This window comes from Pristiophorus japonicus, chromosome 31 (assembly GCF_044704955.1).
Source record: "Pristiophorus japonicus isolate sPriJap1 chromosome 31, sPriJap1.hap1, whole genome shotgun sequence".
In the NCBI taxonomy this organism is placed as follows: domain Eukaryota; kingdom Metazoa; phylum Chordata; class Chondrichthyes; family Pristiophoridae; genus Pristiophorus; species Pristiophorus japonicus.
This window is the reverse complement of record NC_092007.1, coordinates 7,681,445-7,703,641: the sequence shown is the minus strand read 5'-3', so window position 1 is coordinate 7,703,641 and position 22,197 is coordinate 7,681,445. Positions and strand designations below refer to the sequence as shown.

The 22,197-nt window shown below is 52.7% G+C and overlaps 1 protein-coding gene across 1 annotated transcript in view; it reads right to left on the bottom strand.

The window, feature by feature from the left end:
- LOC139240432 (apolipoprotein A-IV-like) overlaps positions 1–7,204 on the bottom strand; it is a 41,761-nt gene extending 34,557 nt beyond the window's left edge. The window contains exon 1 of the mRNA XM_070868954.1: positions 7,163–7,204. The gene's annotated coding sequence lies outside the window, so the exon portion shown is untranslated. The remainder of the gene's footprint in view (positions 1–7,162) is intronic.
- Between the last annotated feature and the right edge of the window lie 14,993 nt (positions 7,205–22,197).

The following is a 22,197-nucleotide window of genomic DNA, read 5'->3' as shown; positions in this document are numbered from 1 at the left end:
CAGACACACACACACACACACTCACACACACTCACACAGACACACACACACACACACAGACACACACACACACACAGACACACACACACAGACACACACACACACAGACACACACACACAGACACTCACACACACTCACACACACACTCACACACACACACACACACGCACACACAGACACACACACACCCACTCACACTCTCACACACACACACACACACACTCACAGGCACACTCACACACCCACACACGCACTCACACACACACACGCACTCACACGCACACACACACACTCACAGACACACACACACACACACTCACAGACACACTCACACACCCACACACACCCACACTCACACACACACGCACTCACACGCACACACACACACACACACACACACCCTCTCACACACACACACCCACACTCACACACACACACGCACTCACATGCACACACACACACACAAACACCCTCTCACACACACCCACACACACACACACCCACACACACTCACACACCCACACCCTCTCACACACACACACCCACACGCACGCATACACACACACACCGATAGTCATACACACACACACGCTCTCACACAATCTCTCACACACACACTGACACAAACACACTCTCATACACTCTCACACACTCTCTCTCTCACACACACACACACACACACACACTCACAAAAACAAACAGCGATACAGTCACTCACTCACACTCGGTGTGAGTGTCTGTGATTTATAACTGACAGAGACATGAAGGGAGTTATACTGACGGGGGCATGATGGGAGTTATACTGACGGGGGCATGATGGGAGTTATACTGACAGGGGCATGATGGGAGTTATACTGACAGGAATGTGTGGGAGTCATACTGACGGGAGCATGATGGGAGTTATACTGACGGGAGCGTGTGGGAGTTATACTGACGGGGGCATGTGGGAGTTATACTGACGGGAGCGTGTGGGAGCTATACTGACAGGGGCATGTGGGAGTTATACTGACGGGAGCGTGTGGGAGTAATACTGACAGGGGTGTGTGGGAGTTATACTGACAGGGGCATGATGGGAGTTATACTGACAGGGGCATGTGGGAGTTATACTGACAGGAGTGTGTGGGAGTTATACTGACAGGGGCATGTTGGAGTTATACTGACAGGAGTGTGTGGGAGTTATACTGACAGGAGTGTGTGGGAGTTATACTGACAGGGGCATGTTGGAGATATACTGACAGGAGTGTGTGGGAGTTATTGATATGCTCATATTAAATGGTGAGACTGAATACTGTTTAATGAGCAAGTGTGACCTTAGCTCCTTTAATACGATTCCAGAGTGCAGGTACTTCGTGGGTGGTCTGCTTATATACTGTGCTCCCAAGGGATGCTGGGATCCCTTGGGACTCCAACAGGTGAACCCTCTGGTGGTCAGGTGTCATACAGGTTACAAGGGGTTAAATACATAACATCACTGCCCCATGAAGTCAACAGTACAGGGGCATGATGGGAGTTATACTGACAGGAATGTGTGGGAGTCATACTGACGGGAGCATGATGGGAGTTATACTGACGGGAGCGTGTGGGAGTTATACTGACGGGGGCATGTGGGAGTTATACTGACGGGAGCGTGTGGGAGTTATACTGACAGGCGCATGATGGGAGTTATACTGACGGTGGCGTGTGGGAGTTATACTGACAGGAGCATGTGGGAGTTATACTGACAGGAGCTTGCTGGGAGTTATACTGACAGGAGCGTGTTGGAGTTATACTGACAGGAGCATGTTGGAGTTATACTGACAGGAGTGTGTGGGATTTATACTGACGGGACCGTGTGGAAGTTATACTGACAGGAGTGTGTGGGAGTTATACTGACGGGACTGTGTGGGAGTTATACTGACAGGAGCGTGTGGAAGTTATACTGACAGGAGCTTGCTGGGAGTTATACTGACAGGAGCATGTTGGAGTTATACTGACAGGAGCGTGTGGGAGTTATACTGACAGGAGTGTGTGGGAGTTATACTGACGGGACCGTGTGGATGTTATACTGACAGGAGCATGTTGGAGTTATACTGACAGGAGCGTGTGGGAGTTATACTGACAGGAGCATGTTGGAGTTATACTGACAGGAGCGTGTGGGAGTTATACTGACAGGAGTGTGTTGGAGTTATACTGACAGGAGCGGGTGGGAGTTATACTGACGGGGACGTGTGGGAGTTATACTGACGAGGGCATGATGGGAGTTATACTGACGAGTGCGTGCTAGGAGCTATACTGACAGGAGTGTGTGGGAGTTATATTGACAGGGGCATGATGGGAGTTAAACTGACGGGAGCGTTTGGGAGTTATACTGACGGGAACATGATGGGAGTTATACTGACAGGGAGCGTGTAGGAGTTATACTGACAGGGGCGTGTGGGAGTTATACTGACAGAGGCATGTGGGAATTATACTGACGGGAGCGTGTGGGAGTTATACTGACGGGAGCGTGTGGGAGTTATACTGACAGGAGCGTGTGGGAGTTATACTGAGGAGAGCGTGTGGGAGTTATACTGATGTGGGTATGCGGGAGTTATACTGACAGGAGCATGTTGGAGTTATACTGACAGGAGCGTGTGGGAGTTATACTGACAGGAGTGTGTTGGAGTTATACTGACAGGAGCGTGTGGGAGTTATACTGACAGGGGTATGTTGGAGTTATACTGACAGGAGCGGGTGGGAGTTATACTGACGGGGACGTGTGGGAGTTATACTCACAGGAGTGTGTGGGAGTTATACTGACAGGAGCGTGTGGGAGTTATACTGACAGGAGTGTGTGGGAGTTATACTCACAGGAGTGTGTGGGAGTTATACTGACAGGAGTGTGTGGGAGTTATACTGACGGGAGCGTGTGGGAGTTATACTGATAGGAGTGTGTGGGAGTTATACTGATAGGAGTGTGTGGGAGTTATACTGACAGGAGTGTGTGGGAGGTATACTGAAAGGAGTGTGTGGGAGTTATACTGACAGGAGTGTGTGGGAGTTATACTGACGGGAGCGTGTGGGAGTTATACTGACGGAGGCATGTTGGAGTTATACTGACAGGAGTGTGTGGGAGTTATACTGACAGGAGCGTGTGGGAGTTATACTCACAGGAGTGTGTGGGAGTTATACTGACAGGGGCATGTTGGAGTTATACTGACAGGAGTGTGTGGGAGTTATACTCACAGGAGTGTGTGGGAGTTATACTGACAGGGGCGTGTGGGAATTATACTGACAGGAGCGTGTGGGAGTTATACTGACAGGGGCATGTGGGAGTTATACTGACAGGAGAGTGTGGGAGTTATACTGACAGGAGTGTGTGGGAGTTATACTGACAGGGGCGTGTGGGAGTTATACTGACAGGAGCGTGTGGGAGTTATACTGACAGGGGCATGTGGGAGTTATACTGACAGGAGCGTGTGGGAGTTATACTCACAGGAGTGTGTGGGAGTTATACTGACAGGAGCGTGTGGGAGTTATACTGACAGGGGCATGTGGGAGTTATACTGACAGGGGCGTGTGGGAGTTATACTGACAGGGGCATGTGGGAGTTATACTGACAGGAGCGTGTGGGAGTTATACTCACAGGAGTGTGTGGGAGTTATACTGACAGGAGTGTGTGGGAGTTATACTGACAGGGGCATGTGGGAGTTATACCGACAGGAGCGTGTGGGACTTATACTCACAGGAGTGTGTGGGAGTTATACTGACAGGAGAGTGTGGGAGTTATACTGACAGGAGTGTGTGGGAGTTATACTGACAGGGGCGTGTGGGAGTTATACTGACAAGAGTGTGTGGGAGTTATACTGACAGGAGTGTGTGGGAGTTATACTGACGGGAGCGTGTGGGAGTTATACTGACAGGGGCATGTGGGAGTTATACTGACAGGAGTGTGTGGGAGTTATACTGACAGGAGCGTGTGGGAGTTATACTGACAAGAGTGTGTGGGAGTTATACTGACAGGAGTGTGTGGGAGTTATACTGACAGGAGCGTGTGGGAGTTATACTGACAAGAGTGTGTGGGAGTTATACTGACAGGAGTGTGTGGGAGTTATACTGACGGGGACGTGTGGGAGTTATACTCACAGGAGTGTGTGGGAGTTATACTGACAGGAGCGTGTGGGAGTTATACTGACAAGAGTGTGTGGGAGTTATACTGACAGGAGTGTGTGGGAGTTATACTGACGGGAGCGTGTGGGAGTTATACTGACAGGGGCATGTGGGAGTTATACTGACAGGAGTGTGTGGGAATTATACTGACGGGAGCGTGTGGGAGTTATACTGACAGGAGTGTGTGGGAGTTATACTGACAGGGGCATGTGGGAGTTATACTGACAGGGGCATGTGGGAGTTATACTGACAGGAGTGTGTGTAAGTTATACTGACGGGAGCGTGTGGGAGTTATACTGACAGGGGCATATGGGAGTTATACTGACAGGAGTGTGTGGGAGTTATACTGACAGGGGCATGTGGGAGTTATACTGACAGGAGTGTGTGTAAGTTATACTGACAGGGGCATATGGGAGTTATACTGACAGGAGTGTGTGGGAGGTATACTGACAGGAGTGTGTGGGAGTTATACTGACAGGGGCATGTGGGAGTTATACTGACAGGAGCGTGTGGGAGTTATACTGACGGGGACGTGTGGGAGTTATACTGACAGGGGCATGTGGGAGTTATACTGACAGGAGTGTGTGTAAGTTATACTGACGGGAGCGTGTGGGAGTTATACTGACAGGGGCATATGGGAGTTATACTGACAGGAGTGTGTGGGAGTTATACTGACAGGGGCATGTGGTAGTTATACTGACAGGGGCATGTGGGAGTTATACTGACAGGAGTGTGTGTAAGTTATACTGACGGGAGCGTGTGGGAGTTATACTGACAGGGGCATATGGGAGTTATACTGACAGGAGTGTGTGGGAGGTATACTGACAGGAGTGTGTGGGAGTTATACTGACAGGGGCATGTGGGAGTTATACTGACAGGGGCGTGTGGGAGTTATACTGACAGGAGCGTGTGGGAGTTATACTGACAGGGGCATGTGGGAGTTATACTGACGGGAGAGTGTGGGAGTTATACTGACAGGAGTGTGTGGGAGTTATACTGACAGGGGCGTGTGGGAGTTATACTGACAGGAGCGTGTGGGAGTTATACTGACAGTTGCATGTGGGAGTTATACTGACAGGAGTGTATGGGAGTTATACTCACAGGAGTGTGTGGGAGTTATACTGACAGGAGCGTGTGGGAGTTATACTGACGGGACCGTGTGGAAGTTATACTGACAGGAGCGTGTGGGAGTTATACTGACAGGAGTGTGTGGGAGTTATACTGACAGGAGCGTGTGGGAGTTATACTGACGGGGACGTGTGGGAGTTATACTCACAGGAGTGTGTGGGAGTTATACTGACAGGAGCGTGTGGGAGTTATACTGACAGGAGCGTGTGGGAGTTATACTGACAGGAGTGTGTGGGAGTTATACTGACAGGAGTGTGTGGGAGTTATACTGACGGGAGCGTGTGAGAGTTATACTGACGGGAGCGTGTGGGAGTTATACTGACAGGGGCATGTGGGAGTTATACTGACAGGAGTGTGTGGGAGTTATACTGACGGGAGTGTGTGGGAGTTATACTGACAGGAGTGTGTGGGAGTTATACTGACCGGGGCATGTGGGAGTTATACTGACAGGGGCATGTGGGAGTTATACTGACAGGAGTGTGTGGGAGTTATACTGACGGGAGCGTGTGGGAGTTATACTGACAGGGGCATGAGGGATATATACTGACAGGAGTGTGTGGGAGGTATACTGACAGGAGTGTGTGGGAGTTATACTGACAGGGGCATGTGGGAGTTATACTGACGGGGACGTATGGGAGTTATACTGACAGGAGCATGATGGGTGTATACTGACAGGAGTGTGTGGGAGTTATACTGACAGGAGTGTGTGGGAGTTATACTGACAGGGGCATGTGGGAGTTATACTGACAGGAGTGTGTGGGAATTATACTGACAGGAGTGTGTGGGAGTTATACTGACAGGGGTGTGTGGGAGGTATACTGACAGGGGCATGTGGGAGTTATACTGACAGGGGCGTGTGGGAGGTATACTGACAGGAGTGTGTGGGAGTTATACTGACAGGAGTGTGTGGGAGTTATACTGAAGGGACCGTGTGGAAGTTATACTGACAGGAGCGTGTGGGAGTTATACTGACAGGGGCATGTGGGAGTTATACTGACAGGAGTGTGTGGGAGTTATACTGACAGGAATGTGTGGGAGGTATACTGACAGGAGTGTGTGGGAGTTATACTGACAGGAGTGTGTGGGAGTTATACTGACAGGAATGTGTGGGAGGTATACTGACAGGACCGTGTGGGAGTTATACTGACAGGAGCATGTGGGAGTTATACTGACAGGGGCGTGTGGGAGTTATACTGACAGGAGCATGATGGGAGTTATACTGACAGAGGCATGATGGGAGCCATGCCGACGGCAGTGTGTGGGAGTTATACTCACAGGTGCATGATGGGAGTTATACTGACGGGAGCATGCTGGGAATTATACTGACGGGAGCGTGTGAGAGTTATACTGACGGGAGCGTGTGGGAGTTATACTGACGGGAGCAGCGTGCTTGGAGATATACTGACAGAGGCGTGTGGGAGTTATACTGACAGGAGCACACTGGTAATTATACTGATGGCAGCGTGTGGGAGTTGTACTGACGGTAGCATGTGGGAGTTATACTGACAGCGGCGTGTGGGCGCTGTCTGTCACATGTCTGTAATTGGGGAGAGGAATCTTGTTGGTCGTGAGCTAGTTGTCGGTCACGATAACAAGTTGCTTCTGATAAATCCACCGTGTGCTGCCCGAAGTGGGTGAAAGGTCTCGACGAGGGTTTGTTGACGTGATTCTGGATCCCGGGTTAATGACCTGAAGTAATCCCGAGGCACCGCTCCCGTGTGTTGTGATAGTTGAGCAATGTTTGTGCAGTCGCCTCTGCCTGAGTCATTGCCTTCCTAACCATCGCACGCTGTGGGCCTCCTGTCCCCCCGAGCTAAAACCAGAGCACACAACAAGCCACACAAAGAAAGAAGAAGAAAAACCCATGGCTCAGCATTAACCCCTGCCGGGCCATCGGAATCAAACCGCACAAAACTCCTGCCGGGAAGCGGGAGTCCTGCCGAGGGGTCAAGGGGCACCGACAGGCGGTCTGAAACATAGCAACATAGAAACATAGAAAATAGGTGCAGAGTAGGCCATTCGGCCCTTCGAGCCTGCACCGCCATTCAATAAGATCATGCCTGATCATTCCCTCAGTACCCCTTTCCTGCTTTCTCTCCTTAGCCGTAAGGGCCATATCTAACTCCCTCTTCAATATATCCAATGAACTGGCATCAACAACTCTCTGCGGCAGGGAATTCCACAGGTTAACAACTCTCTGAGTGAAGAAGTTTCTCCTCATCTCAGTCCTGAATGGCTTACCCCTTATCCTAAGACTGTGTCCCCTGGTTCTGGACTTCCCCCAACATTGGGAACAATCTACCCGCATCTAACCTGTCCTGTCCCGTCAGAATCTTGTATGTTTCTATAAGATCCCCTCTCATCCTTCTAAACTCCAATGTATAAAGCCCCAGTTGATTCAGTCTCTCCTCTCATCCCGGGAATCAGTCTGGTGAACCTTCGCTGCACTCCCTCAATAGCAAGAACGTCCTTCCTCAGATTAGGGGACCAAAACTGAACACAATATTCCAGGTGAGGCCTCACCAAGGCCCTGTATAACTGCAGTAACACCTCCCTGCTCCTATACTCAAATCCCCTCGCTATGAAGGCCAACATACCATTTGCCGCCTTCACCGCCTGCTGTACCTGCATGCCAACTTTCAATGACTGATGAACCATGACACCCAGGTCTCGTTGCACCGCCCCTTTTCCTAATCTGCCACCATTCAGATAATATTCTGTCTTCGTGTTTTTGCCACCAAAGTGGATAACCTCACATTTATCCGCATTATACTGTATCTGCCGTGCATTTGCCCACTCACCTAACCTGTCCAAGTCGCCCTGCAGCCTCTAAGCATCCCCCTCACAGCTCACACCGCCACCCAGCTTAGTGTCATCTGCAAACTTGGAGATAATACACTCAATTCCCTCGTCCAAATCATTGATGCATATTGTAAATAGCTGGGGCCCCAGCACTGAGCCCTGCGGCACTCCACTAGTCACTGCCTGCCACTCTGGAGCAATTCCGGGAGAGTGAAGAGATCGGGGAAAGTGAGTCAGCTCGGTAAACGAAGAAACTTCATCTTAAAGTGCGGATTTTTTTAACGGAGGGTGGCTGTTGCACACCAGCCAGCACGCGGGCTTGACAGAGCGAGGTCTTGGTCCAATGGCAAGGGGGCCCGAGATGACTGGAGACCAGGCTCCATTGTATGGGCCTACGAAGAAAAGGATAGGATCGATGGGCCGAATGGTCATTGTCCATATCTTATCCTTCGGGTGAAAATGCTCTGCCAGACTTACTGTTAACCTTTAAATTGTTTTTGTTGTATCTGCAGGCCATAGATATACTCTCTGTGTAGTCACTGTACAGTTGCATAAGATGGAGACTTGTTACCTGATGTACTATCAATAAGGTTTACACTGTGTATATACTATGCTGGCACCACTAGAGGGTGCAACTGGTGGAGACTGGGGTTTCCTGCCCCTGTGGCAGATACTGTCCATCAGAGGGCACTGTGGTGGGAGAACTGAGGGTCACCTGCCTAGGTGTGCAGGGCCCAGTATAAAAGGCTGCCCACCATGCTTGTTCCTCACTCTGGAGTTACAAATAAAGGATCGAGGTCACTACAGTTTGAGTACAACACATTGCCTCGTGGAGTCATTCATAGGTACATTGCAGACATAATAGTTTTCATACAATGATACCACACAGGAGGAGGCCACTGGGCCCCTCGAGCCCGTGCTGTGCCGGCTCTGTGACAGAGCGACCCAATCAGTCCCACTCCCCCCCCCTGCTCTTTCCCCACAGCCCGGCACATTTCCCCCTTCCAGTATTTACCCAATTCCCCCCGTTTGAAAGTCACTATTGAACCTGCTCCGACCGACCTTTCAGGCAGCGCGTTCCCGATCACAACAACTCGCTGCGTACAAACATTCTCCTCATCTCCCCCTCGGGTTCTTTACCGATTATCGTCAATCTGTGTCCCTCTGGTTACCCTCCCTCCTGCCCCGGGGAACAGTTCCTCCTGATTTACTCCATCAAAACCCCCCTCGTGATTCTGAACACCTCCCCTTGGCCTTCTCTACTCGATGGAGAACAACCCCAGCTTCTCCCGTCTCTCCAGGTCACTGAAGTCCCTCATCCCCGGAACCATCCCCCCTAGAGTGTGGCAGTGCCCAGAATCGAGACGCAGACCTGTACAGTATTGGAGCAGCATTATGGCCACCATGGGCCGCTCCTCAGTTAAATGAGACTCGGGGTAAACCTGGGGGTTGGTCGCTATGGGAGGGGACGGATGGTGAGGTTGAGGGGGGGGTGGGCGCAGGAGAAGGGACAGAATGGATTGAGAGGCACGGGGGCTGGTGATCGAGCATTGCTCAAAGCACTGGAGAAATACCACCAACGATGTCTTCGCACGATCCTGCAAATCCCCCGGGAGGACAGACGCACCAACGTTAGCGTCCTCGACCAGGCCCAACATCCCCAGCATCGAAGCACTGACCACACTCGACCAGCTGCGCTGGGCAGGGCCACATCGTCCACATGCCTGTAAGGATTGCACACTTTTACAGAAGGCACAGGAAGAGGCCACAAACTAAAAATGATTTAATACAAGCTTTTGGGAGTGACTGGACAAAGGGAGTAGAAGGAACCAAGCCTGGGGCACGTGTGACTCAGCACCAATTATAACCAAGTCTCTGCGGTTGAGAACCAGACCTGTTTATGCAGCGAAACAAAGCGGTTGATACAATTCATAGAAACCCACAGAACAGTCCCGGGATTAATCGGCCGGAGGGGGAAAAACAATGCTCTCTGGAGACTCCACGTCTTCAAGGAATCAGAACAACAAAGAATCCCACAAGGCGTGCATTTTTGGAGAAGGGGGTGCTAAAGATGAGGAGTTATCTTTTGCCCTGTGGACTCCGTGTCTAAATTGTGGCGATCCAGGTTCATCGTCACAACCAGTCAAACGGACCACCACAAACAACGTATTGGTCCAGACACATTAGCGGAAACCGGAGCTCGGCGGGTGATTTATTCATAAAATATATACACGAGCTGGGAGCAGCTCAGCGAACCAAAAAGAACGGAACGACCGCGGAAGAAACGGAAGAGAAAAGAATGATCAGAAGAGGGAACAACCGATGACAGAACGAACGACCACGAACCTACAATCTACGATAACAGCTGCCAACTGGAAGGGTGATTGTATGTCTTCAGTCAATTCTCTCAGAAGTCTAGTTCTGCAGGGTTTTAGTTAGTTTTTGCGTAATAGAACTGACACTGGGTTAACTTTGCGTCACGTGTCGTCCTTTCCTGTAATTCCCGAGATCTACAAACCAAGGTAGAGTGTAAAGCGAAACACCCTTACATTGCCCGACACGAGACTCCCAAAGCGAGCGCTCTACATGGACACGGCAAGCGAGCCCCAGGTGGGCAGAGAAAACGTTACAAGGGACCACCCTCAAAGCCTCCCTGATAAAGTGCAACATCCCCCACCGACACCTGGGAGTCCCTGACCCAAAGACCAGCCCGCCCGAAGTGGAGGAGGTGCATCCGGGAGGGCGCTGAGCACCTCGAGTCTCGTCGCCGAGAGCGTGCAGAAAGCAAGCGCAGGCAGCGGAAGGAGCGTACGGCAAACCAGTCCCACCCTCCCCTTCCCTCAACCACTGTCTGTCCCACCTGTGACAGGGACTGTGGTTCTCGTATTGGGACTGTTCAGTCATCCGAGAACTCACTTTTAGAGTGGAAGCAAGTCTTCCTCGACTCCGAGGGACTGCCCGCGATGGTGGTGATGGAGCATGAACGTGGGATAGCTGTAAATCTCGAACCGGAGCAGCTCAGATATCAGAGCGACTGGGATTGGCGACTCCATACATAACTGGGTTTTACGGTGGGACTGGGCGTCCCCTCTGTCGGCTGGCTGTGTGAGGCTGTGTGGGACCGACAGCATAACGCTGCCTCAGTCCAGACCCTCGGAGTTCTCTCACCCTCTCCGTCAGAAGGTCCTGGGTTCGAGCCCCACCCCAGAGACTTGAGATTTTTCGGATGAACGTTAAACCGACAGCCCCTGTCTGCGCTCTCAGGCGGCCACTATTTGGAAGAAGAGCAGAGGGAGTTCTCCCCGGTGTCCTGGGCCGATAATCATCCCTCATCCCAGGCCACTCAAAAACAGATGATCTAGGTCATAGGTGTCAGCTGTGGCTCAGTGGGATGAGCACTCTGGCCTCCGAGTCAGAAGGTTGTGGGTTCAAATGCAGTACTGAGGGAGTACAGCACTGTCGGAGGGGCGGTACTGAGGGAGTGCTGCACTGTCGGAGGGGCGGTACTGAGGGAGTGCCGCACTGTCGGAGGGGCGGTACTGAGGAAGCGCCGCACTGTCGGAGGGGCGGTACTGAGGGAGCGCCGCACTGTCGGAGGGGCAGTACTGAGGGAGCGCCGCACTGTCGGAGGTGCAGTACTGAGAGAGCGCCGCGCTGTCGGAGGGGCGGTACTGAGGGAGCATCGCACTGTCGGAGGAGCAGTATTGAGGGAGTGCTGCACTGTCGGAGGGGCAGTACTGAGGGAGTGCCGCACTGTCGGAGGGGCAGTACTGAGGGAGTGCCGCACTGTCGGAGGGGCGGTACTGAGGGAGCGCCGCACTGTCGGAGGGGCGGTACTGAGGGAGCGCCGCACTGTCGGAGGGGGAGTACTGAGGGAGCGCCGCACTGTCGGAGGGGCGGTACTGAGGGAGCGCCGCACTGTCGGAGGGGCAGTACTGAGGGAGCGCCGCACTGTCGGAGGGGCAGTACTGAGGGAGCGCCGCACTGTCGGAGGGGCAGTACTGAGGGAGCGCCGCACTGTCGGAGGGGCCGTCTTTTGGATGAGACATTAAACCGAGGCCCCGTCTGCCCTCTCAGGTCCTGGGGTCAATATTTATTCCTCAATCAACATAACAAAAAACAGATGATCCGGGTCATTATCACGCTGCTGTGTGTGGGAGCTTGCTGTGCGCAAATTGCCTGCCGCGTTTCCCACAATACAACAGTGACTGCTGTGAAGTGCTTTGGGACATCCGGTGGTTGTGAAAAGCGCTATATAAATGCAAGTCTTTTCTTTATCTGCAGAGATCAGATCCTGGGATATGAGAATGAGACTTGTAGTCAGTCTAAAAGCATCAACAAAAAGTCTGTAATCTTTGGACGAGCTAAGACAAGCTTTGATACAGCTGCGTGTTGCACACCTACATTTCATAACAAAAACCGCACGCACACACAGAAAGCTTTCTCACAGAGAGGGCTGGAACACAAAGGGGCGGATGTTGTCTTGCAGTTGCACATCACCATCATCATAGGCAGTCCCTCGGAGTCGAGGAAGACTTGCTTCCACTCTAAAAGTGAGTTCTTGGGTGACTGAACAGTCCAATACGAGAACCACAGTCCCTGTCACAGGTGGGACAGACAGTGGTTGAGGGAAGGGGAGGGTGGGACTGGTTTGCCGCACGCTCCTTCCGCTGCCTGCGCTTGGTTTCTGCACGCTCTCGGCGATGAGACTCGAGGTGCTCAGCGCCCTCCCGGATGCACTTCTTCCACTTAGGACGGACTGGTCTTTGGCCAGGGGACTCCCAGGTGTCGGTGGGGATGTTGCACTTTATCAGGGAGGCTTTGAGGGTGTCACCTGAGGAAGAGAGTGTTTGAAGACCAGGCCCTCAAATCCACCACCGAGCTCATGGTCGACAGGGCTGTGGTGATACCCGCCCTCCTGTGCGGCTCAGAGACACGGACCATGTACAGCAGGCACCTCAAGTCGCTGGAGAAATACCACCAACGATGTCTCTGCAAGGTCCTACAAATCCCCTGGGAGGACAGACGCACCAACGTTAGCGTCCTCGACCAGGCCAACATCCCCAGCATCGAAGCACTGACCACACTCGACCAGCTCCGCTGGGCAGGGCCACATTGTCCGCATGCCCCAGACACGAGACTCCCAAAGCAAGCGCTCTACTCGGAACTCCTACACGGCAAACAAGCCAAAGGTGGGCAGAGGAAACGTTACAAGGGACCACCCTCAAAGCCTCCCTGATAAAGTGCAACATCCCCCACCGACACCCGGGAGTCCCTGGTCAAAGACCGTCCTAAGTGGAGGAAGTGCATCTGAGAGGGTGCTTAGTGTTATGTATATAACTCTTGGCAACCTGCATCACACCACCACCAGAGGGCCTATCTGTTGGAGTCCCAAGGGATCCCAGATCCCATACAGTACTCAGTTTCATCCTTTATTATGAGCATAATAATTGGTGACGAGGTAACGAACAACCGCGCAAAAATGCAAAGAACAGTCGGTATCCTGGAGAAGTTCTCAGAAGGGGACGATTGGGAGGCCTGTCGTGGGGAAACTTGACCAATACTTTGTGGCCAACGAGCTGGAAGGGGACGAGAACGCTGCCAAACGAAGGGCGATCCTCCTCACTGTCTGTGGGGCAACAACCTCTGGCCTCATGAAGAATCTCCCAGCCCCGGTGAAACCAACAACCAAATCGTATGAAGAATTGTGTACGCTGGTCCGGGAGCACCTAAATCCTAAGGAAAATGTTTTGATGGCGAGATATCGGTTCTTCACGTGTCAGCGGTCGGAGGGCCAGGAAGTGGCGAGCTACATCGCCGAACTAAGGCGCCTCGCAGGACATTACAAATTCGATAGATTCCTTGAACAAATGCTAAGAGACTTTTTTGTGCTTGGCATTGGTCATGAGACAATCCTTCCCAAACTGCTGACTGTTGAAACACCGAATCTGAGCAAAGCTATAACGATAGCCCAGCCATTTGTGTTCACCAGGGACAACACCAAACAGATTTCGCAGAGTAAAGAGGTTTCGGCCAGTACTGTGCACAAAGTAACGTCGGTCTCGAGCAGGAATATACATGGCAGGACGTACACGCCGGCTGCTGCTGCCCAACCTCAGATGACCCAGAGTCCGCCATCAATTGTTAATGTGAGGCAGTTAACACCTTGTTGGTGTTGTGGAGGTGATCATTGGCCCCATCAATGCCGCTTCAAGCACTATGCGTACAACGGCTGCAGGACAATGGGACACCTCCAGCGGATGTGCAGGTGAGCTGCAAACCCTGCAAACCACCAGGTTGCAGAGTAAGATCGATCCACGGTGGATCAGGCTGAATTGGAGACTCGTACCGAGGAGGCAGAAGTGTACGGGGTACACACCTTCACCACGGAATGTCCACCGATCATGTTGAAAGTTGAACTGAACGGAATTCCAGTATCCATGGAACTGGACACGGGTACGAGTCAGTCCATAATGAGTAAAAAGGCCTTCGACAGGCTGTGGTGCAACAAGGCACACAGGCCCAAGCTTAGCCCCATTCACACCAAGCTAAGGACTTACACCAAGGAACTAATCCCTGTAATTGGCAGCGCAGAAGTCAAAGTCTCCTATGATGGAGCAGTGCATGAACTCCCGCTGTGGATTGTGCCAGGGGATGGCCCCACACTGTTCGGCAGAAGCTGGCTGGGAAAAATCCGCTGGAACTGGGACGATATCCGAGCGCTTTCATCCGTCAACGACGCCTCATGTGCCCAGGTTCTGAGCAGAGTCCCGTCGTTGTTCGAGCCAGGCATTGGAAGCTTCTCGGGGGCGAAGTGCAGATCCATTTGGTTCCCGGTACGTGACCAATCCACCACAAGGCACGGGCGGTACCGTATGTGAAGCGTGAGAAAGTGGAAATTGAGCTGGACAGGCTGCAGCGAGAACGCATCATCGCACCGGTGGAATTCAACGAGTGGGCCAGTCCGATTGTCCCGGTACTTAAAGAGGACGGCACGGTCAGAATTTGTGGGAACTATAAAGTAACGATTAGCCATTTTTCGCTGCAGGAGCAGTACCCGCTACTCAAGGCAGACGACCTATTTGCAACCCTGGCTGGAGGGAAGACGTTCACCATGTTGGACCTGACCTCGGCCTACATGACGCAGGAGCTGGAGGGGTCTTCGAAAGGCCTCACCTGCATCAAACGCACAAAGGTCTGTTCATCTATAACAGATGCCCGTTTGGGATTCGGTCGGCCGCGGCAATTTTCCAATGGAACATGGAGCGCCTGCTAAAGTCGGTTCCACGCACGGTGATTTTCCAGGAATACATACTGGTCACAGGTCGGGACACCATCGAACACTTGAAGAACCTGGAAGAGGTTTTAAGGCGGCCAGATCACGTGGGACTCAGGTTGAAACGCTCGGTATGTTTTCCTGGCGCCGGGGGTCGAGTTCTTGGGAAGAAGAATCACGGCAGACGGCATCAGACCCACCGACGCCAAGACGGAGGCCATCAAGAACGTGACGGAGCTGCAGTCGTTCCTGGGACTGCTCAACTATTTCAGTAATTTCCTACCCGGGTTAAGCACCTTGCTCGAACCCCGACATGTGCTACTGCGCAAGGGAGATGGCTGGGTATGGGGGAATTCACAAGAGGCTGCCTTTGAGAAAGCCGGAAATCTGTTGTGTTCTAACAAACTGCTTGTCCTGTATAACCCATGTAAAAGATTAGTGTTAGCTTGCGATGCGTCGTCATACGGGGCCGGGTGTGTGTTACAACAGGCTAATGAATCGGGGATTTTGCAACCGGTCGCTTATGCGTCCAGGAGTTTGTCCAAGACCGAAGGGGCCCACAGCATGAGTGAAAAAGAGACTCTGGCGTGCGTTTACGGGGTGAAAAAATGCACCAGTATTTGTTTGGTCTCAAGTTTGAGCTTGAAACTGACCACAAGTCGCTCATATCACTGTTCCCAGAGAGCAAAAAGATTAACACCAATGCCTCTGCCCGCATCCAAAGATGGGCGCTCACGATATCGGCAGACAACTATGTAATCCGCCACAGACCGGGCAGAGAACTGCGCAGATGCTCTCAGTCGGCTACCATTGCCCACCACCGGGGTGGAAATGGCACAGCCAGCGGACTTGCTCATGGTCAGGGAGGCATTTGAGAATGAGAAGTCCCCCGTCACGACCCGTCAGATCAGGACCTGGACCAGCCAGGATCGTGTACTGTCCTTGGTAAAAAAACTGTGTTCTCCATGGGAGCTGGTCCAGTGTCCCAGTGGAGATGCAGGAAGCGATTAAGCCGTTCCACAGACGCAAAGACAAAATGTCCCTGCAGGCCGACTGTCTTTTGTGGGCTAATCGCGTAGTCTTGCCCAAGAAAGGCAGAGGATCGTTCATACATGACCTGCACTGCTCCCACCCAGGCATTGTAATGATGAAAGCCACAGCCAGATCCCATGTGTGGTGGCCCTGCATCGACTCAGATTTAGAGTCATGCGTGCGCCAATGCAACACTTGCTCTCAACTGAGCAATGCACCCAGAGAGGCACCGCTAAGTTTGTGGTCTTGGCTCTCCAAACCGTGGTCGAGGATCCATGTAGACTATGCGGGCCCGTTTCTAGGCAAATTGTTTTTGGTTGTTGTGGATGCTTACTCAAAATGGATTGAATGTGCGATAATGTCTGTAAGCACGTCCACGGCCACTATTGAAAGCCTATGAGCCATGTTTGTCATGCACGGCCTGCCTGATGTCCTGGTCAGCGACAATGGGCCGTGTTTCACCAGTGCTGAATTCAAGGAATTCATGATCCGCAATGGGATCAAGCACGTCACATCTGCCCTGTTCAAGCCCACATCCAGGCAGAACGGGCAGTTCAGACCATCAAGCAAAGCTTGAAACGTGTGTCGGAAGGCTCCCTGCAGACCCGACTGTCCCGAGTCCTGCTCAGTTACCACACCACACCCCACTCGCTCACCGGGGTTCGCCCAGCCGAGCTGCTCATGAAAAGGGGCGCTCAAAACAAGGCTCTCTCTTGTCCACCCTGATCTACATGATCACGTCGAGGGCAGGCGGCATCAACAAAGTGTGTACCATGACCGCGCAAATTTGTCACGTGATATTGAGGTCAACGACCCTGTGTTTGTACTCAGTTATGGACATGGTCCCAAATGGCTCGCTGGCACGGTCACAGCCAAAGAGGGGAATAGGGTGTTTCAGGTCAAATTGGCCAACGGACTAACATACAGAAAACATCTGGACCAAATCAAATTGCAGTTCACCAACAGTTACGAACAACCCGAAGAAGACACCACCAACTTTGACCCTCCAACACACACATAAGTGGCAACTGATATCACAGTTGACCACGAAGCTGAACTCACCATCCCCAGCAGCCCGGTAAGGCCGGCTGCCCAACAGCCCAACGAAGAACCGACCAATTCACCCACAGCAGCATTTGTACCGAGACGATCGACAAGGGAGCGAAAAGCCCCAGATCGTCTCACCCTGTAAATAAGTGTACTGTTGACTTCACGGGGGAGTGATGTTATGTATTTAACCCCTTGTAACCTGTATCACACCACCACCAGAGGGCCCAGCTGTTGGAGTCCCAAGGGATCCCAGCATCCCTTGGGAGCACGGTATATAAGCAGGCCACCCACGCTGTACGTGCACTGTGGAGTCTAATTAAAGGAGCTAAGGTCACTCTTACTCATTGCATACAGTATTCAGTTTCATCCCTTATTATGAGCATAATACTGAGCACCTCGAGTCTCGTCGCCGAGAGCGTGCAGAAGCCAAGCGCAGGCAAGCGGAAGGAGCGTGCGGCAAACCTGTCCCACCCTCCCCTTTCCCTCAACCACTGTCTGTCCCACCTGTGACAGGGACTGTGGTTCTCGTATTGGAATGTTCAGCCAGCTAAGGACTCACTTTTAGAGTGGAAGCAAATCTTCCTCGACTCCGAGGGACTGCCTCAGAAGAAGGATAGATTGCCCCGGTGTATGAGGACGGAGAGAAGCCCATTCAGGAGTATTATCGATGCGGAAGAGGCCAATGACTGATGCAAGAGAGAAGTGGATTTGCATTAAGCTTTCTCTCAAGTCTCGAGCCTCCTGGTTCAACAGCTGTGTCCACTTCCCCTTTCACTGTTGCATCACATCTCCTCCTAATCCACTATCTTAACACCGAGCTGTGTCTCCAAAGGTGCATCCATGCCATGGGTCAAGTGGCCATGGACGGGTAAGTTGGACAGAGATTTGGGGTGAGTGACCCGAGGGAGGGAGGTGAAAGAGAAGTCAAATTACTCTCTCGCCCATACAAAAACAAATGGCTCTTTTCCCCTCCCTACATCTATATAGCGCCTTTCACGACCGCCGGACGCCTCACAGCGCTTTACAGCCAATGAGGTACTGTTGGAGTGTAGTCACTATATCAATGTAGGAAACATGGCAACCAACTTGCAAGCTCCCACAAACAGCGCAATGATAATGACCCGGATCATCTGTTTTTATGTTATGTTGATTGAGGGATAAATATTGGCCCCAGGACACCGGGGAGAACTCCTCCTGCTCTTCTTCCAAATACTGGCCGTGGGATCTTTTACATTCACCTGAGAGGGCAGACGGGGCCTCGGTTTAACGTCTCATTCGAAAGACAGCACCTCCGACAGTGCGGCGCTCACTCAGTACTGCCCCTCCGACACTCTCAGTACTGCCCCTCCGACAGTGCGGTGCTCCGTCAGTACTGCCCCTCCGACAGTGCGGTGCTCCCTCAGTACCGCCCCTCCGACAGTGCGGCGCTCCGTCAGTACTGCCCCTCCGACAGTGCGGTGCTCCGTCAGTACTGCCCCTCCGACAGTGCGGCGCTCCGTCAGTACTGCCCCTCCGACAGTGCGGCACTCCCTCAGTACCGCCCCTCCGACAGTGCGGCGCTCCCTCAGTACTGCCCCTCCGACAGTGCGGCGCTCCCTCAGTACCGCCCCTCCGACAGTGCGGCGCTCCCTCAGTACTGCCCCTCCGACAGTGCGGCGCTCCCTCAGTACTGCCCCTCCGACAGTGCGGCGCTCCGTCAGTACTGCCCCTCCGACAGTGCGGTGCTCCCTCAGTACCGCCCCTCCGACAGTGCGGCGCTCCCTCAGTACTGCCCCTCCGACAGTGCGGCGCTCCCTCAGTACTGCTCCTCCGACAGTGCGGCGCTCCCTCAGTACTGCCTCTCCGACAGTGCGGCGCTCCCTCAGTACTGCCCCTCCGACAGTGCGGCGCTCCCTCAGTACTGCCCCTCCGACAGTGCGGCGCTCCCTCAGTACTGGACTGGGAGTGTCAGCCTGGAATTTTGTGCTCCAGTCCCTGGAGTGGACTCGAACCCACGATCTGCTGACGCAGAGGCGAGAGTGCTGCCCACTCGCTGACGTTTGAAATTTAGACGGAGAGAAATTTCAAGACCATCAGAAGTTGAAAGAGTACTCCTGCAAAAAAGGGCACAGGTCGCCAATCAGCTCCTCGAGATGTTCCGCCATTCAATTAGATCGTAGAATCATTGAACAATACTGCGCAGGAGGCCATTCAGCCCATCGGGTCTGCGCCCCCTCTTTCGAGGAACAATCCAGTTCGTACCACTCTTTCCCCATACCGCTTCACATTTTTTCTCCTGCAAATATTTATCCAACTCCTTTTTGAAGTCTACTGTATCCATCACTCTATTGGGCAGTGCATTCCAATTCCTAGCCACTTGTTGCACAAAAATACTCCATGACTCCTCTGGTTCTTCTGCCAATCACCTTAAATCTGTCATCATCATGGGCAGTCCCTCAGAATCGAGGAAGACTTGCTTCCACTCTAAAAGTGAGTTCTCAGGTGGCTGAACAGTCCAATACGGGAATTACAGTCTCTGTCACAGGTGGGACAGACAGTGGTTGAAGGAAGGGGAGGGTGGGACAGGTTTGTCGCATGCTCCTTCTGCTGCCTGCGCTTGGCGACAAGACCCGAGGTGCTCAGCGCCCTCCCGGATGCACTTCCTCCACTTAGGGTGGACTGGTCTTTGGCCAGGGACTCCCAGGTGTCGGTGGGGATGTTGCACTTTATCAGGGAGGCTTTGAGGGTGGTCCCTTGTAACGTTTCCTCTGCCCACCTTTGGCTCGTTTGCCGTGTAGGAGTTCCGAGTAGAGCGCTTGCTTTGGGAGTCTCGTGTCGGGCGTGTGGACGATGTGGCCTGCCCAGCGGAGCTGGTCGAGTGTGGTCAGTGCTTCGATGCTGGGGATGTTGGCCTGGTCGAGGACGCTAACGTTGGTGCGTCTGTGCTCCCAGGGGACTTGCAGGATCTTGCGGAGATATTTCTCCAGCGACTTGAGGTGTCTACTGTACATGGTCCATGTCTCTGAGCCATACAGGAGGGCGGGTATCACTACAGCCTTGTAGACCATGAGCTTGGTGGTGGATTTGAGGACCTGGTCTTCGAACACTCTCTTCCTCAGGCGGCCCAAGGCTGCACTGGACTTAAATCTGTGCCTCTGGTTATCACATACATCAACTCACCCTACGTCTCTCGATACCCTTCCACAACAAAAATCTATCGCTCCCAGTCTTGACATTTCCAATTGGCCCCTGGCCTTGACAGCTTTTTTGGGGGGCTGGGGGGAAGGGAGTTCCAGATTCCCGCTGTCCTTTGTGTGAAGAAGTGCTTCCTGACATCACCCCTGAACGGCCTGGCTCTAATTTTAAGGTGACACCCCATTGTTCTGGACTGTCCCCACCAGAGGAAACAGTTTCTCTCGCCATCTACCCTATCAATTTCTCACGACATTTGAGACACCGAAGGCAACAAGCTTAACAAAGTTGGACACAATGCCGAGCCCCACTTTGAGGGGTTGCTACACCGATAGCCTTGCCCTCTATAAAGTGTTGCTTCAGGAGGTCCGATGCAAAGTAGGGTAACTCCGCAGTGTATCGCCTCCCCTCATGCCCCAATACGATGGTTGAGCCTCGCCCCATGGCCACTTCCAGCACCAGGAGCCAAATCCACTCCAATACCTACTGCTGGCAAAGATCCAGATTATTCACCTGTAGAGGGAGCTTTACTCTGCATCTAACCCCAGGCTGCACCTGTACCTGCCCTGGGAGTGTTTGATGGGCAGGTGTAGAGGGAGCTTTACTCTGTATCTAACCCCGTGCTGTACCTGCCCTGGGAGTGTTTGATGGGACAGTGTAGAGGGAGCTTTACTCTGTATCTAACCCCGTGCTGTACCTGCCCTGGGAGTATTTGATGGGACAGTGTAGAGGGAGCTTTACTCTGTATCTAACCCCGTGCTGTACCTGCCCTGAGAGTGTTTGATGGGACAGTGTAGAGGGAGCTTTACTCTGTATCTAACCCCTGTACCTGCCCTGGGAGTGTTTGATGGGACAGTGTAGAGGGAGCTTTACTCTGTATCTAACCCCCTGTACCTGTACCTGCCCTGGGAGTGTTTGATGGGACAGTGTTGAGAGAGCTTTACTCTGTATCTAACCCCGTGCTGTACCAGTATCTGCCCTGGGAGTGTTTGATGTACGACACTGGGAAGAGTTCGAAAAGCATGTGAACTGTAAGTAACCTGGAATCGTTAACCTGGGATCGGTGCAAATGCAGGCAACTTCGAGAAGCGATGTTGGATTATGAATAAATGACGGGACAGAGAGAAAGACCACAGTTGGGCTTCTCCATGTTGTTTATTAACACAGTACAACGCAAAACATAATTTGCAAAAACAGTTTGTGTGTTTTAAGTTATCAAACATGATTTACACGCAGTGTCCTTATACAGTATCAAACACTCTGTACATCCCTTCCCCAGGGCCCCAAGTGTCTCAGCTTTCCACCCGAGGGGCTCGGATGGAGCAACGGACAAGCAGCTCGGGCCAACCGTTGGTTCCGTGTCTGGACGCGGGTCGCGAGGGGGAACCAGTCTCGCGCGATCCCTCGCCGCCGACGGAGGCAAGGTGCCTGGAATCGCAGCGCCGAACGGGTGTAGGACGTTGCCGGAAACGCCGGGGGGGGAAGCCTCCACACCCCCACCCTTAGGCCTACCCCGCCCGACACTCCCAAAGCAGGTGGTGGCTGGGCAGATCCCGCTGTCTGTTTGAAGAGGGCGGGCGAGGGCAAAGCGCTTGTCCTTCGCCAGAGA